The following is a 17,071-nucleotide window of genomic DNA, read 5'->3' as shown; positions in this document are numbered from 1 at the left end:
TCGCCCGCGGGATCTTCCTTCTCCATCTTCCTGATGAATCGTCAGCGCACCCTTAAGAGCGGTTTCATTAATAACTTAAGCCACGAAAACAGTGGAAGCGCACGGTTCTTAACAATTAACCGGCTTAAAAGCGCGTAATGAAACGATAACGACTCGCTCCCGAAGACCGCGATGCAACCCCTCCGAGGGACACCCTCCGTTCTCGAGAGCCGGTTGGATATTAACCGAATTAATCGCGCGTACGAAAATTGCCCATCGAGCGCGGTTCGACAAGATCCGACTGTGTCGTAGCGTGCGAAAACGATATTGTTTTGCTTTCTGAAACGACAACGCAGAGAAGTCACGCGAAAACGAAGAACGAACACCTCGATCCTCGATCTCTCCCGAATCTTAACATGACGCCAAATTTGATTGGAATTTTTTAATAAAGCTCGCAACACGATTCATCGTTCGTCGTGTTTACGTGACTTTGATATTCAATCGAACAAAATCTCCGCCGATAAATGTGAATTTCATTGCAGAAAAATAAAGTTGTGGGATCCAAAGGCCTGCCGGCCGGCTGATGCGGTGTAAATTTTTCCACGACAAAGATGTCCGACGGTGTCTCTCTCGAGTTATAAGTCGAGACGCGAGAAACACGATATACGTTTAGAGAAGCTTTTCATATCAAACGAATCGCTTGGTACAATTATAAGCATCGTCATTCAACGTTAAGTCGCCATACAACAACCGTAGCGTTAAACGCTATGGCGCAGGTCGGAGACGCATAAATACGCGCCGAGGGAAGCTGCAGTTTATAGGGAATAAAATGAGCAATAAAACAGCGAAGTAAGTGTCACACAGCCGGCGTATCGTATTTTAACGTCGTTCCTCATCGCCGCGAGAAACTTCACGCAGCCCGGCGCCCGATACGCGTTAGAATAAGGAATTAGCAATCACCGCACCGAAGTGGCGGTGTACATAAGGAAGTGACGTCGTAATCGCGTATCTGCGTCGCGTATCTCACCGCGACAGCTTCCTCGTTCTGCCTTTTAACCCGTCCGCGTAATAGCCGGCGATGCGAAATACTCCGACTCTATCGACTCTATTCGTACCGCCGACGCGACAGATTCTCCATCCCGCATAGAAATTTTCCCAGATTTTCCGTCGCATACAGCATGGATTTCGATTAAAATGCCTGAACCTGTCGTAAAATAAGTTATTCCATTACGATATCGACTAGAAATACCATTCTCACCGGACGTGGGAAGAAGCTTCCTCTCCGCAATGCTGATTGGCTGTGCGCTGCGAATCGTTTTGTAAGTCGCTACGTGCGAGTCGCCATCATTCATCGTCAGAATCGAATGACAGTTTGACCGAATATCAGATTAGGTTATCAGAAGCAGTTATAGTATAATATTTCAATGTATACGCAGTACAAGTTTCATGGAATCCTCATCAACATCATTTTACCTTGCAACCTCCTTTAAAGTGGAATAACTTTAGGTTCAGGCTCGGAATTATTCTGTGAAACTTTTGATGTCGTTTCTAAATGCAATATATATCAATTTTTAATTTTTTCATTATTTTCAGATACGGGTAATAAATCCTTAACACTTTCACAACCGCTGACACCAATGTGGTGTCATGGGCAGGCCAGTCGTTGTATGCCGGTGACACTCATGTGGTGTCATTGGTAGGCCAGTCGTTATTTGCCGGTGACACTCACGTGGTACCAGTGGCAAGCCACTTGCAAAACTTTTCTTAGCACGTCATAATAATGTTAATTGTTTCATGAATTTACGTAAAGTTTTTTCTTCCAAAATATTGCCGGCCACTGGCGACGTTTCACTGCGCTAACATGCGGTTGTGAAAGTGTTAATATGCTATTATGCTTAGTAGTTCGCGTAGCGTGTGCATGCTTGTAAAGCGTAAATACTTAAAGTGTCTCGTATATTCGTTCAATCATAATGTAAAATGGAAGCAGGCAAAATGCTTAGGAAAACGCTGGCGGTGACCAAATACTAGGATCTGCTTACGTTTCCTACTTAGAATCGTCTGAAACATTATATATTCCTAACCGGAACTTACACAGACTTCCCAACTAAAATCTACGATTATTAAAATCGAACTAAAACCTCGAGGAAATTTCTATGCGGGACGAGGCGACGGACAAACTCGCCCCGTTAAGTAAACATCGTCACGTTAACCTCGATCTCGCGGGGTCACCATCTGTCGAGATCGTCCACGAGGAAATCCACGAGGTCGAAACTCGCCCGATGATGACCGTCGCCTTCCACACCCACCCTCCCGATTTCTCGATCTAATCCCGCCGTTTCCCGATACCTTCCTGTTTTCTATGAAATCGCATCGAGCGCCGTATAACAGCCGGGACGATACGAGCGCGAGGTGGAGCAGCACTTCCTCCGTGGGAAGTCTCGTGTACACAGACGACGAGGACGACGGGAAGGAAAACGGCAGTAGCCGTGGATTGTCTGCCGGTTACGCTAGATACCGTGCCATAAGTTCGGCAGTTATGGATATAAGGGCAGGAGGGTGCGCGCCTCGGTAAGTGCAGCTCGCACGAGAAGGGTCGGCGAGCCGAGAAGCGAGAGTCCTTTCATGCATACCGGAGTATGTTCGGCTCCTCCGTACAGTCTCCCTCCCACTCCCTCCGCCGTCTTCCATGGCTCGTCGTCCTTTTATCCCCCCCTCCCCCCTTGGCGAAAAGCTCGCTCCTCGTCGCACCCCCGTCGTCCTTTCGTCGCTTCGCGAAGGACGTGGAGGCGAGTATCCCGCCGCGAGTTATCGCACGGTATGAATTTCGCGTCGCGCGAACGTCGTTTTACGCGCAAGCATGGCGTGGAGGAGGGGGGGGGGAGGGGAGAGGAACAAGGACGAAGACGTATTACAGGACGAGGCGAAAAAGCCTCGGAGGGGTCGCTCCTAATTCGCTTTTACAGCCCCGCGGCAGACAGAGCCCGGCTCTCTCGCCTCTGATCAAAAAACGTCACCTGCGCGCGCGGCAATCGCACGGGCGAAGAACGACGCGCGCGGCCTTACGGGCCGCCGCCCGGTAATTCGAAAGAGATTTATGGGCCGCGGGTTCGCCGCTTCGAGGAGAGCGACGGAAAAAGGAGAGGCCGGGACACGACGGATGCACGAAGAAGCGTGCGCGAAGAGTCTCGCGCTCGATCTTATAAGGGGAGGAGGACGCGCTCTTACACGGATGTTGAATTTTAAATACGCGCTCTCTCCGTTCCGCGGCTTTTCTTATCCCCCGAGAAGAAGGAGAGGAGCGGGCGATCCAATTTCAAGCTGCATCGATTACGTTCGCGTGCTGCACGTTTCGCGAGGCACGAGCGCCGTCGTTTCACCAGGCGATCCGATCGTCGATTCCGCGATTTCGAATAATGTTGCCGATCTGTCGGCGATTTCCTTCTCTTTGGGTGAGACGAATGAATGAGTAAATAAATAAATCTGACGGACAGCTTCCCGGACGAGCAGCGTCAACATTCAGGATCCCAAATGTCCCGTCGATCCCGTCTGTTTTCCTTGCCCATCCTTGCTCATCGAGCGGATCTCGCGTCGCTCGCCGTCCAGGACCCTTCGGCTCTCTCGCGCGCGCTTAATATCAAAGAATCTCCAGGCGGCACACATACGCACGGAGGAACATCCAGAGTGACGCAAAAGACGGCAGAGAAAATGAGAGAGACCAAGAGATAGAAGAGAGAAAGAGAGAGAGAGGGAGAGAGAGAGAACGTGAGCAAAAAGGGAAGAGCGGGTCGAGAGGAGCGAGCTGTGTAGTTTTGGGAAAAAGCGGGGCGATGGTAATCTTTCCTTTGGCCGATGTGCAGAATCACGCGTCACCGCGTTCGCCGACGGTCGTTTCATATAGACATTCCTTTCTGCCTTCCGCCGTGGCTCGTTCCTGCATCCTGCGCCCTTCCGGCCGCCCGTACGCAGACACGCGTGTGCGTGCGAACCCGCGCGCCAACCTGGGGTTGCGCGGGGCAAGAGGGAAGGAGGAAGGGCGAGAGAGAGAGAGAGGGGGGAAGAGAGAGAAAGAGAGGTCGTCGTCGTCGTTCCCCTCGTTCGCCCGGAGGTGATTCGCTCTCGAGATTGCGGATCGTCGAAATGAATTTATCGCCCGAGAATTTGCGTAAATCCCGGCGTAACGAGAAACAGGAAGAGCGGCTCCCGCCGCGCCGGATTTCGTGAACGACGCCGATGTCGGTGATAAGAGCGCGCCGAGAGCAGAACACCGCGAGAGCTCTCGGGTGATGAGAGAGAGAGAGAGAGATTTCCCAAGAACGGGGGATGCAAGGAGATCCGAGGAACGTGAGGGCCGTTGGAGATCTCGCGGATCTGAGAGTTCAAGTCGACGTATGGAGGAGACATGTCAACGAGGATCTGAGGTCATGAAGGCGCGATCACTTCAGGGTTTCGAGAAGCGAATGATCTTGAGAGAAAGGAATGGAGAATTTGACAATTTGACATCTGGGGCGGCTGAAAATTTTGGGTATTTAGAGTTCAAAGTTCGAATAGGAAGAGACACAAACGCGGAAGAGACTCGCAGACTCCGAAGATTAAATGTTGATAAACTAAGAATTCTAACAAGAAACAAAGGATCGGAAATGTGCAATTTAGAGTTCAAAGTTCGGAGAATGGGAAGTTATGAAATCTCGCGGAATCTCGCAGATTCTGCACTGAAAAAAAGTATCACTGTTCAAGTAATATTTAGTTGTTCTAAGTATACTTTTTAGCAAATATTTACTGGAGGTAGAAATATAATTTGGCTATATATAAATATATTTCCTTTGTATAAATAGGCATTCATTTGTATGTTAAAACAATTGCGACAAGTATTACATTCATAACATTGAGAATATCAGAATTTATTTTTAGAAAATATTTCTTACACAGGAAAATATAAATTTAAAACCACTAAGTTTCTTTAATGGAAAAGAAGTATTACATAATTCCAGTACTCTCTTAAATTTAGAACTATTTTACAATTACATTCAGTAATTCATTTCACAAATTAAGGTATTACCGCGTTCAAGTAAGTATTTATTACAATTTACTATTAAAATATACTTAAAGTGATAAAAGCATTGCATGATTTAGAGGCTGATAAAACAGGTAATTACATTTACTTGATTCTATCACTTTTTCCTCTGTGCAAGAATATGAGATTGGTAATCCAAGAATACTAAGGAGAAATGAGGAATCCGGAAATTCGCAAAAACTAAGTTAATTTTTAGTTGTGTGAATAAAACCCCGCGGAATTTCGGACACGGAGCCGTAACGAAAAATTCCACAATTTTAGATCGTGCGGATTCAACGATCACATAGCCCCCCTCCGACTCTGAGACTTGAAAAAACTCGAGGAGATCCACATGCGGACTCCGACACATTCAGCTGCACGAGCTGCGTCTCAACAGTCGCCAACAGTTATATTCATCCGCCTAACGACACGCCGTTCACGAGCGGCGAGAAAGAGAGAGAAAGCAACGCGGTACCAACACAGGCCGTATTCGCGATCTCTCGATCGTCCGTCGCGAGATAAATCGCGGCGCGAGCGAACAAGGCGATAGCCGGTGCTGTCGATGGGTGCCGCTCGCAAGGCGAAGCGTTAGCCGCGGGGGTGAGAGAGATCTCAAGGAAGGGAGCGCTTATATAAAGCGCGGTGATATATAAGGGATTTGTCTCCGCGGCACCGTCATACGTCATGTCGCAAATATTAACTCTGATACAGGCCATTCATTCACTTAATTACAAACAGCCGTGATTTAAGGGAGCCCGTGCGGCGGGGGGTCTCCCGGAGCACCAGCCACGGTTTCGGTAGGTGTCCGAGGTGTAGCTGATACTGTGTAGCTTTCTTTACGATCCCTCATTTACACAACAGGACCCGGGGCCACAGTTCGCCGAACTGATTTCCGCCTCTCGCCCCTACGGCCCTCCTTCTCCCCTGAACCGCAAGTTCCCCGGGAAGCGGCCCGGCAATTTACGCCCAGACGCGGAAATACCGTTGCTCCGAGGAGAAAAAAAAATGGTACGCGCGATGTTCTCCGAGTGTTCTCAGCGCGTTCGGTCTTCTTCAGTCCGATTAGCTGTCGGATGAATTCTCACGTTGAAATAATCATTTTTTCACATACACGCACACACACGTCGCACACCGTATCATCAAATACTATCAACCTCTCTCCGCTAAATACATATATATTTTTTATATAACATACATACACACACGCAAACGAGAAGCCTCTCGAGTCAACGTTGAAAAAAAGAAATAAGTTGGCTGCGTCGACAACCGCGACGTAAAATTACTCCGCCTTACGGCGCGTACAGGAAATACTTCTGAAATACGAAGCAGCACGAACTCACTGACGCGGTAGCGCGAAACGTTAGTGACGATACGAGTAACATAATTAATAAGCACATTAGTTTAAACTGGCGTTGCAAATAGCCCGCGAAATGTTTCGCGGGATCGCGCACCGAGTATCCCGGGCGTTTAATGGCGCGGTTATTCCGGCGTGCGCCGGCTGCGCGGCTTTCGTTCCGTTTCAATCGCATCCCTCACACCCTCGCATCACGAGACGCTGTTCCCCGCCCGGCTTCTTTTTTTCACGCCTTTCCGCTTCCATATCACTTCTGCCCGACGACTTCGCACACCTTGTCCTTCTCGATCGATTCGCCGGCTCTTCCCGCCGAAATCCGCGCCTTTCGCCCCCTCCTCCCCCCAACCTTCGGCTGCACCCGGGTGCAGTTTGAACCGTGGTAGCCGGGACGAAGCGGCTATCAATTTCAATTCAGAGCCCGTGCAGGCCGCTTTGTAATCTTTCTGCCGACGATGTAACCACCTCGGCCCGAAAACGGACTAACCGTTCGGTCTCTTCCTCCTCCTTTCTCCTCCTCCTCCTCCTCCTCGCAGCTCTTGATCACTTCTCGAGCCAGTTTTGTGCGCGTGCTGCCGCGAATTCTTTTAGGACTTATCTCGGAATTGCTATTGCGAAACCGTCCGTTACGAATATAATTCCGGCCGCGGGAATCGTTTGATTCGTCGTAAATTGGGTTGGCGCAAAGTTCGTTCCGTTTCTCGATCGGAATGTACACGTAACGTTTATTTATTTAAAAATGCAATCAATCAATTAAATATGCGTCGTTTTGTTCGGTGACCCGATATCTTGCCGGTAGCTGCGTAAACGCTCTTACATTGGGAAAAATGTCCGATCATTATCCGCTGGGATAATCCAATTAAAGAGTAACAAACGGATATATCCGATCAAGCGCGATGTCCGAGCAAATCGTGTCTTTATCCGATGAATGTTACAACGGATATATAAAAGGCGACTAATTTTCCGATTAGATTTCGTCGGCAACTACACCGGTAACTTTATCGGATACTTTATCAGACAAAAGTAACCATCACCTAATCGGACAATAAAAATAACAATCGGATACATTATTTAATCGGTTCGTCCGATGGGAATTTTTCTCGGTGTAGAAATCCTGACTTTTTTCAGTGAGGAACTGATTAAGGAACTTTTGCGCCGACCCAATACTCGCAACAACTCAAATCTCTCTTTCGCCCTCTCTTTCTTTTTCATTTAAATTTATTTTATAACACTGAAATATTTAAATTACGGATTTCAAGTGACTTTAAGTGAAGATTAACATCAACGCGCGATCTCTGGAGGATCCACGAAGCACTCTACCTTCGAAGGTGCAGCGCCGTCTTCGCCGATTCAAAATTGCACGATAATTGACGGGCCGCTTCCACCGGGAAGATCGACATTCTCGCGCGATTCAACCGAGAGAAACCGCCCGGGAATTCTGTATCTCGTTAATTCCACAAAGCAAACAGCTAATAATTTCCGCGCCCCGCGCCCTGAAAGAGATCTGGAGCTCGGCGGAGTACGGAACGCGCACGACTTATGTTAGCGCTCGCCTTTGTGCGCGCCAGCCCGAAATGCTCGCTCGCCAACGTGCCAATATTCATAAACACGTCCGGCAGCCTGCGATATCTTACTCAACGGCGGCCTTTCTCGCGCAAAGCGGTCACGAAGAAGAGCCTGCGCCCACGGGCCCCGTACGCCGACCATGAGGAACGGCGCGTACCGTTTGTTTCTTCGACCGGCCGCGTCGAATTCGGATCACGCCGCGGGTTCGGGCTTTGGCACGGGTCCGTGGGTGGTGATAAAGACGCACACGCCGAACATCGTCGCCGAGCGGTAGCGAAATGGTGACTCGGTGCCAAATCCTCGGCTCCTCTCGTTCGCGCGAGAAGAAGCGTTTCTAGGGTTGGTAGGGGATTATTTTCGAAGAATTTAACGGATGACTTTCGCACAAAGAGAATTGCTTATCACCGTCGCAGCTTGGCGACGCAAAAGCTCTTTTTTGAGGGGAGAAATCGGACGGATTCACGCGTTATTCGGCCGTGCGTCGTGATTGGCTCTTCCTCACCAAAGTGAAGTTTAATTCATTTCATCGCCATTATACACACTCTCCTTGAATAAGTAAAATCCAGATCATTCTGGTGAATTTTTGTTTGACGATAAAAATTGAACTTGATTTTAACGAGGAATCATAATGATTCTGTCGTTTGGTTAAGTGACGCTTAATCCCGTTCAATTAATGACGACAATATTCATGGGAATAACATGTCGAATATATTCAGAAGTGGGCGTACAAGCTGGAAGTTATCCCGAGGACGCCGAGTCACCGGGAATCGGCTTGTCCTCTTCGCGTTCTCTCACGAACCTCGCGAAATCTCATGTAAATTTCGTTTACGACGGTTATATAATTATCATATTACAAAGCATAAAGTTTATACTTGGTAAGGCCAGTACCCCGAGCGAGGCGGCGTTTACGTAATAACGCGAATGAGCAATATTCTATCCTGAAATGTCACGAATAAAACCAAACGAATACGTTTTACGACGTTTTAACTACGCCCCGTCTCACTACGCAGAACTTCGGCTTCCTTCTCTGATATATTGCGCACGCACCGATTACTACTACTGAGTATTCGAAATATACGACTGTTATTGCGCCGTGTTCCACGCTCGAACCCGCGGTGGATTCGATTTTCGCCCCGACGCCCATAACCACGTGCGCCGCGCGAGGTAACGCCGCGAGCGCTCGTTCGCGGCACCGCATGAAGAGTCATTCCGACTTGTCACGTCGGGGGAGAGAGAGAGAGAGAAAAAAAGAGAGGAGGAGGAACGGGGAAACATTCCCGGCCATAGTGAATGATTCACCGAGTACATTATACTACGACACAATAAACGTAGGCGTCCACTTCGTAAAGCAGGCTCGCGCTGCCGCCGTGTTCACGCAACTCGTACGTCCTCCGCCTGTCCCGGGGCCTCCGTCCTCTCTTTATCTTTATTTTCCTTATCCCGGTGACCACCTTGCAACGCGATCGAGGAGCGGGAAAGAGAAGAGAAGAGATACGGTGGAGCTTCCGTGGCGGATTCACCTTGCCAAACGAACGACTCGTTTCGGGCCGGTAAATCCCTCGATTCCCGGGGTCCCGGCACTCGTTGCCTTATTTCGCCCCGCTCCCGTTGCTCGGTGGTTCCGAGCGTGGTGTTGCCGAAAATTCATCGCTCTCGCAAAATTATATCCGTTCCCTGGAACCCCGAAGCCGGTTGTGCGGCGCGCTGAGAGGCGGCGGAAGGTCGCACGACGTGTCCTCGCGAAAATTTTCCCTCGCGCCCAATGCTGCCTCTCTCTCTCTCTCTTTCTCTCTCTTTCCTTCTAACCTCACCCTAACAGCGATTGAGCTGGCAATCCTGAACATAAAGGCACCATGCGATATTTCCTTTATATATAGGCTTCTTCAACGTTATTTTTCATTCAACTCGCGAAATTATGTATACATATGAGTTCAGCAGCCGACTTTTATGTAACCATCAGTGTTAATCCTCGAACAAGGTTCATGTGGGTCGGGTCCGATCCGTATGAAGTATTTCGTAGATTTTCAACTAATTTTTTCGACCGGGCATTTTTTATCCTCACAATAAGTTAGAAAATATTTAAAAGTAAATGAAAAATATCTGCAAAGTATGTAAAGTAATCTGCAATGTAAAGCTTCACAAGCGTGTTCATGGAAGCATTAGAATGTGGATCCGATTAATCTTGTGATTTGAAAGTTAACATTCTATTCTTTTTATTTATAATATCCAAATATCTTTAATCACTGTTCTTGCTGTTCATTATAAAATTTCTTTATCATTCGGTTTGTTTATTCACGTAATTTTTAACTTTTCATCCTTACAAAACAAACCTTAGGATAATAATAAACGCTCTCTCTTTCTCTCTCTCTCTCGCTCTTTCTCTTTCTCTCTTTGCTGCTGAATGCGAAGGAGATGACTGCGCGTTTTACGAGGAACGATGCCATCCGATAAATAAATAACGTTAAAGCTCGTTTAATACATGACAGTCGGATGTCCCCAGACCGCATTCGGATAGTAATTTTTATCGCGGCTAATGCTCACGGAAACGAGCATAAATAATGTAAGTATCTGGTATTGAAGAGACGGTAGTGACAAACGGCGACGAGCGGTGCGAGGTGTCGCTCCCGAGAACGCGAACGCAATTAATCAAGCGCGTGCTTGCCGTTAACGAGCAATTCCTTTCGTTCGCGCTCGAGTCCCTACGCGCGAGAGATCGTATATACGAGCCGTGTCTCGCTTGTTCGTAACCGCGTGGTCGACGAAGAGCGCAAAACGCTGCTAACCGGTTGCGGGACACCGGTGGCGTACCGTGCGCGTACCGTAAACGTCACGAGCGGCCAGCAGTTCTTTGATATCGCTGAAGCGTGAGGACGTTTTGGCAGACAGACGGATGGACGGACGAGCCGACGAGGGGTCTGGTTATGATTGTGATATTACAGTTGGTTCGTAGGCTCTCGGAATGTAGCCTCTCCCTTTCCTCTTTCTCCCTCTATAGTCTCTCTCTCTCTCTCTCTCTCTCTGTTTCTCTCCCTCTCTCTCTCTCTCTTTCATATTCTCTCTTCGCCCTCTCTCTGTATCTCTGTCTCTGTCTGTTTCGCCCTCTTCTGCCTATGTGCATTCTACGCGGATGCATGCCTGCCCATCAGGCCGCGCAACGTAGAGCTAATCAAACGGGCCAACCCGCTGTGCGAATATTAATTAAACTCTCCGTTACGCCTGAATAGCGTGCACAGAGGGTCGCAGGGGGAGGGAAAGAGGACGAAAGGTAGGGACGTGCACGTTACGCTTTCGCGCGTTCGCGAATGTTACATCTGCGCGCGATGGTGCTGTTTGAGGAAGCGAATGACGAACGAAGCTTTTCCGGTAGTATCTAATTCCGCAACTATTCCAGTAATATTTCGCCACTATTCCGGTACTATTCGGCTACTTATTTATTCCTCGAACGGAATCCTCCCGATATTTTCCTATTTACGACTATATCCTCGGTACACGGAACGTCTCGGAACTATCAGGCGAGATCCTCCGAAAACAACCGTTTCGACAAATTTGAAGCTGACATTTTTTAGAACAATATTTTTTTAGGATGTTTGTATGATATGATGAATTTAAATTTTCAACACACACACACACACACGTGCGTGTACATATGTATAAGGCATTTTCAAACCATCGATAAAATGAGGCAAGCAAAAGCTCTGAATTTTCTTACTTGCTAATTTAATTCTTATTTGATAAAAAATTCCAAGGAACAAAATCAGGATCCGATAAAATAGTAGCAAAGCAGCATCGCTAGACGCGGACTATAATCCGCAAATTTGCATTAAGCAAAGTCGTTTCGAATAAATGAGAGGGGAGGGAAAGAAAATTTCATACGGATCCTTTTCAGGAGGGAGGATTAGCCGCTCTCGTCCGGCCGGCTTCGTAAATAACAGCGAGGCATTGTCAAGGAGTCAGGACGCTCCGTGAAATCTACGGGTCGTCCTATTGCCGTGGCCGGCGGGGCAATAAGTGTAACTCAAGATACCGCGTGTTTTTCCGCCGTGCACAATATCGAATAATTAAATCGAGTATGTCCGACGCGATAAAACGATACACCGGCGCGAACGCAAACGAGAACAGGCCGCGACGAGATAAGACCGTGCCCGTGAATTTAACTCGTTATCGAGATAACGACTCGTTGAGGTATTGTTAAGGCAACCGCGCTCTTTCTTCCTATCTCTCTCTCTCTCTCTCTTTCTTGTTCTCTCCTTCTCTCCTCCAAAGCACGAGAAGAGAAAGAGAGAGAGAGAGAGAGAGAGAAGCATCGTGCTATCACACGTGCGTTTCGCGTCAAGGATCTCGGATAATTGATGGCACCTTTTTAGGCCCCTTTTATCCCGACTGCTTTAATGGTCGGAATACGTTCGTGCTAATTTAGACGCGCGAGGTTTCGACTCTTCGCGGGACGGTAATTCAACCGGTGACGATCGTCGCATTTTTTCCGAAAACGATTCCTCGTTCGATACCGCGGTCGTCGCGCATTTAATTCTTTCCCAACCGATCGGAGTCGCTGCCGTCCCTCGTTTAATTTAATCCAACTTAAATGTTCAACGACGCACCGAAGGCATGTGTGACTGTTACTTCATTTTCACCGTGTCCGGCGCGTCGCACGAAGACGATATGCCCGTCGGCGCTTCTTCTCGGTGTGCGACGGTATCCCGTGCTTTACGGGACGGGAACGAGACGAATGTGTCTTGTCACCGACTTCTCGCGTTCTCACGGGGCGAGATGGGGCGAATTATCGGGACGAGTGCATGAATGTCGCCCGGCCAGGCGACATTCACGCTTGCCCGCGAGAGAAGCGGGAGCGAGAGGAGGAATCCTGCGGAACACTTATATAGACGTCAGTCAGATCTCCGGCGCTGTAAACGACTGTATATGGCTCGTTGTAAAGGCGGCCCCTTTGATACCACGGGGCCCATAATGCGTCGATACATACGTAGGGCCTCCGTCGTAAATACCACGAATCTCTCTCTCTCTCTCTCTTTCTCCTTCGCCATCCTCCCTCGCCTCGTTCCCCCCGTCTCTCCCTCTCACTGTCTCGACGCGTCTCGTCGTTTTTTCCATATAAATTATAACCCGCTTTCTCGATCGGCCGTGTAGAACGGCCGTCAGCCGTCCTAAATTCTGCGCGCCGCAACTCGCCGTTTTAATTACGCGTCCATAAAACAGGAGGAGGAAGCGACTTTTTGGCGCTTCGTCCCTTCGCGCGACCCTACCGTGCTCGATCCTCCCTTCGCCTCGTCCTTCTTTTCATCCTCCTCGTCGTCGTCGTCTTCGCGAACCGGTCCGAGACGTACGACGTGGCGTGTCCTGCCGGACGCGACACACCTGGATGCACGCGGGACAAACGCAACGAGATCGCCTCGATAAGCCACGCGGGGAATAATTGCGACTTCTTCATCGGCCACCTTCTTACTGCGCTGGGCCACATCGAGATACTAGGGCGCGATTAGGACGCACGATCGAACGGTTTGTGATAACGCCTAGCTGAGAGAAGCTGTGACGTTCGTACGTCGCGCGATCTATGCTTCGATGACTCGCGAAGATTCGTAATCCTGGCTGGAAGAGGTCCTGACTTGTAATTCTCGGATCTTCGAATCTTTCGGGACGTCATGCCGGTTCGATTGCTAAGATTTTATACTATGCATATTTCGCGCAACGTTTGAAAATTGCCCGCCTCTTTGTTTAAGTAAATAAAATCATAAGAAAGAATGCATACAAGAAAAATTTACTTCCCTCTAATTCACGAGTAAGATCAAATATATCATCAATTATCGCCCGGTTAATTAATTTCTTCGTCGAACATATAATCAACCGAGTTACTCGCGCGAGTCATATTCGCTGGGAAACATAATAATTAAATTACATTCGGCGACGCACACGAGCGATGCTAAATTTGCAGCTTGTACGCGACACGCGAATCGACAAGTTCAAGTAACAAACAACGATAACAGCGTAGATTGTTAAATATAAATGCGCCGAGGCGCAAGTCGCGTAAAACTAGACAGATCGTTTGTGGCCCGAAACGTCAATAGCCTAATGGAAATAATTGACGGCCCGGAGCGGGTGCAACTGCTCGAGTGAAATGCACTTTGACTATCCGCTAACGAACCAGTCGAGTGGTGTTCATTTTAGTTGTATACCCGCGCGCTTTGTCGAGTGCCCCGAGCGGAAATTCCGCCGCGGAAGTGCTAGATTCGTAATGCGCGCGCCATCCCCGCACCATCGGTAATCTTATTATTACACGACACGCCTAAAAGCTATTTCTATATATATATATGTACATATTTTTTTGCGACCGATATACATGTATATGCATGTGTAGAAATCCTCTGACCCGAGTCGAGTTGATTTTAACGAGCATTTCGACACCTATCCACTTTTTTTCCCGCGATTTATCTAAATTCATATATAAATCGCACGTAAATGCAATTTTGCGTGTGAATTATTCACTGCTTAGCAGAGCGACCTTTCTATCACCTTTCGGGATTTCGATATTAATTGTTCACGATTCGTATATTTGATTTCTTCGTTTATGCTATTAGCTATACAGCAATTGTAATAACGCTGTATTATCATCCCGACTAATTTACCGCCGCACATTAAATACTGTTAAAATGTTGACCCGCTGCGAATGAATTTTCACCGCTTCCTATTTCGCTCCTCCGTTCCACATTCTCGCGTATATATTTAACGCCGAATAACTACAATCGTCCGCATTCTTCTCTCGTCTCGTACGAAATCCCAATGTTAAACTAAAAAAAAAAAGAAGCAACGTGGAAGCGACAAACGCGGTCTGTGGCTTCTCTCGGAATTGCTGTTTTACCACACTCCCGGCGGCACAGGGACAACACACGACAATGGGAGGTGCAAATCCGGAAGTACTCACAGTGCAGACTCCACAGGAAGGCCAGATTCATGTGGTTGTGGTACATCTCGCGAGCGAACGCGTGTGCGCGAGGCCTTAAGTGGCCATCCGGTCGATCAACGAGGGGTCGAACGCGTCGTACCGAGTAACTCACTACCGCACCATCGAAACCGAACTAATAGCGGCCCCGGCAGGCCAGGGTGAGTTGCCTCGGGTGTCGACGAGGGGAGGGGGAGCACTAAACTATCCGAGGGTGAAAACAGTCTCGAGCCGCATACACACCGCTGAGGATGCGAGAGAGACGGATATTCTCAACGGATCCTTCAGGACGCGCCGCTGAGGCCGCCACCTTTTTTTTCTCTTCGATCGCGGCAAATTAGAAATTCTGGTGAACCAAAGCGCGCAATTTATCGCAATATCTCGCCGGGTTTTCGATCATTTCACGGTTAAGTCGGGAGGCGCGAACGCTTGATAACGCGCATGCAGAAATCACGGATGGAATCGCGGATCCGGACGAAACAAATAAAATAATTCAACGCGATTCATACGATAAACGAGAAGAAATGGATAATTGAACAGCTAATTTGAATTAATTAGATGAATTATGAAGAATTCACGGCCCGAACCGGACCGGGATATAAATATCGGTTATAAATGAAGCGATTGCGCTCAATAATTTATATTGTTTGATGGGAATTCTATGATTTATCGAAACTATTTATGTTAATCACAAATAATAGCGTTAAATAATTTGCAATTGCATTTGCACGCCGGTAAATAATTTTCAATTGCGTTCGGTGCCGCGGCACAAAATTCAATTTCTACCGAGACACCCCGCCGCGGAAAATTCTGCCACGTATTATCTTCACGATTGCAGACGAGACGAGGAATTGAATCGTCTCACAGGTAAGTAAATAGATAGCTCTCTCTCTCTCTCTCTCATTCTTCCTCTCTTCTCGAGATTCAAACGCCAGTCGAGCACAGATTCCGGGCCGATTCCATGACTCACAAACACGAGCACAAACAGAAGTGACAAGGAGGAGAGGTTGAGGAGGATCGGACGGATTCTCTCCAAGGAAGCGGAAGAGGGTGCACGGCCGAGGCGGTTGCTGGTCGCGAAGAGAGGGGGGGGATGAGAAGAGCCAAAGCGGCGTGAAGCGTCGAATGGTCGGTATACTGCCGCTCGTCCCTGGTGTACGGCCGCTGACATCTGTATTAGCGAGATCACCGGATGGTTCCCTCGGATTCAGAAGAGAGAGAGAGGGAGAGAGAGGGAGGGATCGAAGTACGTGACGCGCAGCCGGTTTCGGACACGGAATATAGGTGTGAACGAGGACGATGTGGGGTGTGCGAGAACGGTGGACGAGGGGCGAGAACGGTGTATTCGGATCCTCGGCCGCCCCGTGAATGACTTTGTATATAAGTCCACTAATCTGTAGGCACGCACAAAGCCGGCCTTTTGTACCGGGCAGCCGGCTAGCTGCAGAGCAGTCAGTCAGTCAGCCAGCCAGTCAGTCAGTCAGTCAGAACGGAGTCGGTCGGCGGAGACCCGGGGCTGTGTGCGACTCCTGGCCGTGCTTCATGGGACCGGTGTTCAGGGGTTGTTTACGCGGCGAGGGCGAGGGAATCGAGTCGGCTCGCCTGCGCACCTCTCCTTCTTTGTCCCGCGCGTCGAGATCGCCGGCGTATCGGGATTCGGTCTGCGTGCTCGCGACGAATCCCGCCGAGTTCGGATTAACTCGAAAGAGGGAAACGTCGAATTTCGCCGATCGAGAGGACCCGCCACGATTAGTTCCTTAGTTTGAATTTTAATACCCGTCCTATGAACGACGGACCATAATAAATTACTCGAGTCGGTCGATTGTTGAATATCATCGTTAACGACGCTTCGTTACTTGTCTATCCGGCAGGCCGTCAGTGCGGAATTATTATTACCGGACACCGTGTATCTCTCGCCGCAACAAGTCCCGGATGTTTATTTCAATACTCGACCCGGCAACCGATAACGAAATATTGCAAAGAGGCCGGCAAAGTAATCAAGGCTGTGATCGATGTGCGCAATAATTCAGAAGTTTCCCGCTCGCGTTTGCATTCAAATGTCAGTCACGCGTTCGTTCGATGACGCCGCGAAGTCCCCTTCAAAACACCACTGACCGAGTGACTCGATGACCTACAGATTCTCATATTGCTCGTAGGGGTGGTCGATGCTGTGCAA

The 17,071-nt window shown here is 48.7% G+C and overlaps 1 protein-coding gene across 1 annotated transcript in view; it reads right to left on the bottom strand.

Annotated features, from left to right (window-relative positions):
* The window catches only part of LOC106747290 (E3 ubiquitin-protein ligase Rnf220-like), a 188,709-nt gene that overhangs the window by 29,959 nt on the left and 141,679 nt on the right, over positions 1 to 17,071 (bottom strand). The window lies entirely within an intron of this gene.

Source organism: Dinoponera quadriceps, unplaced genomic scaffold, assembly GCF_001313825.1.
Source record: "Dinoponera quadriceps isolate SergipeBrazil2010 unplaced genomic scaffold, ASM131382v1 scaffold2346, whole genome shotgun sequence".
Taxonomy (NCBI): domain Eukaryota; kingdom Metazoa; phylum Arthropoda; class Insecta; order Hymenoptera; family Formicidae; genus Dinoponera; species Dinoponera quadriceps.
This window is presented reverse-complemented; position numbering and strand designations above follow the sequence as displayed.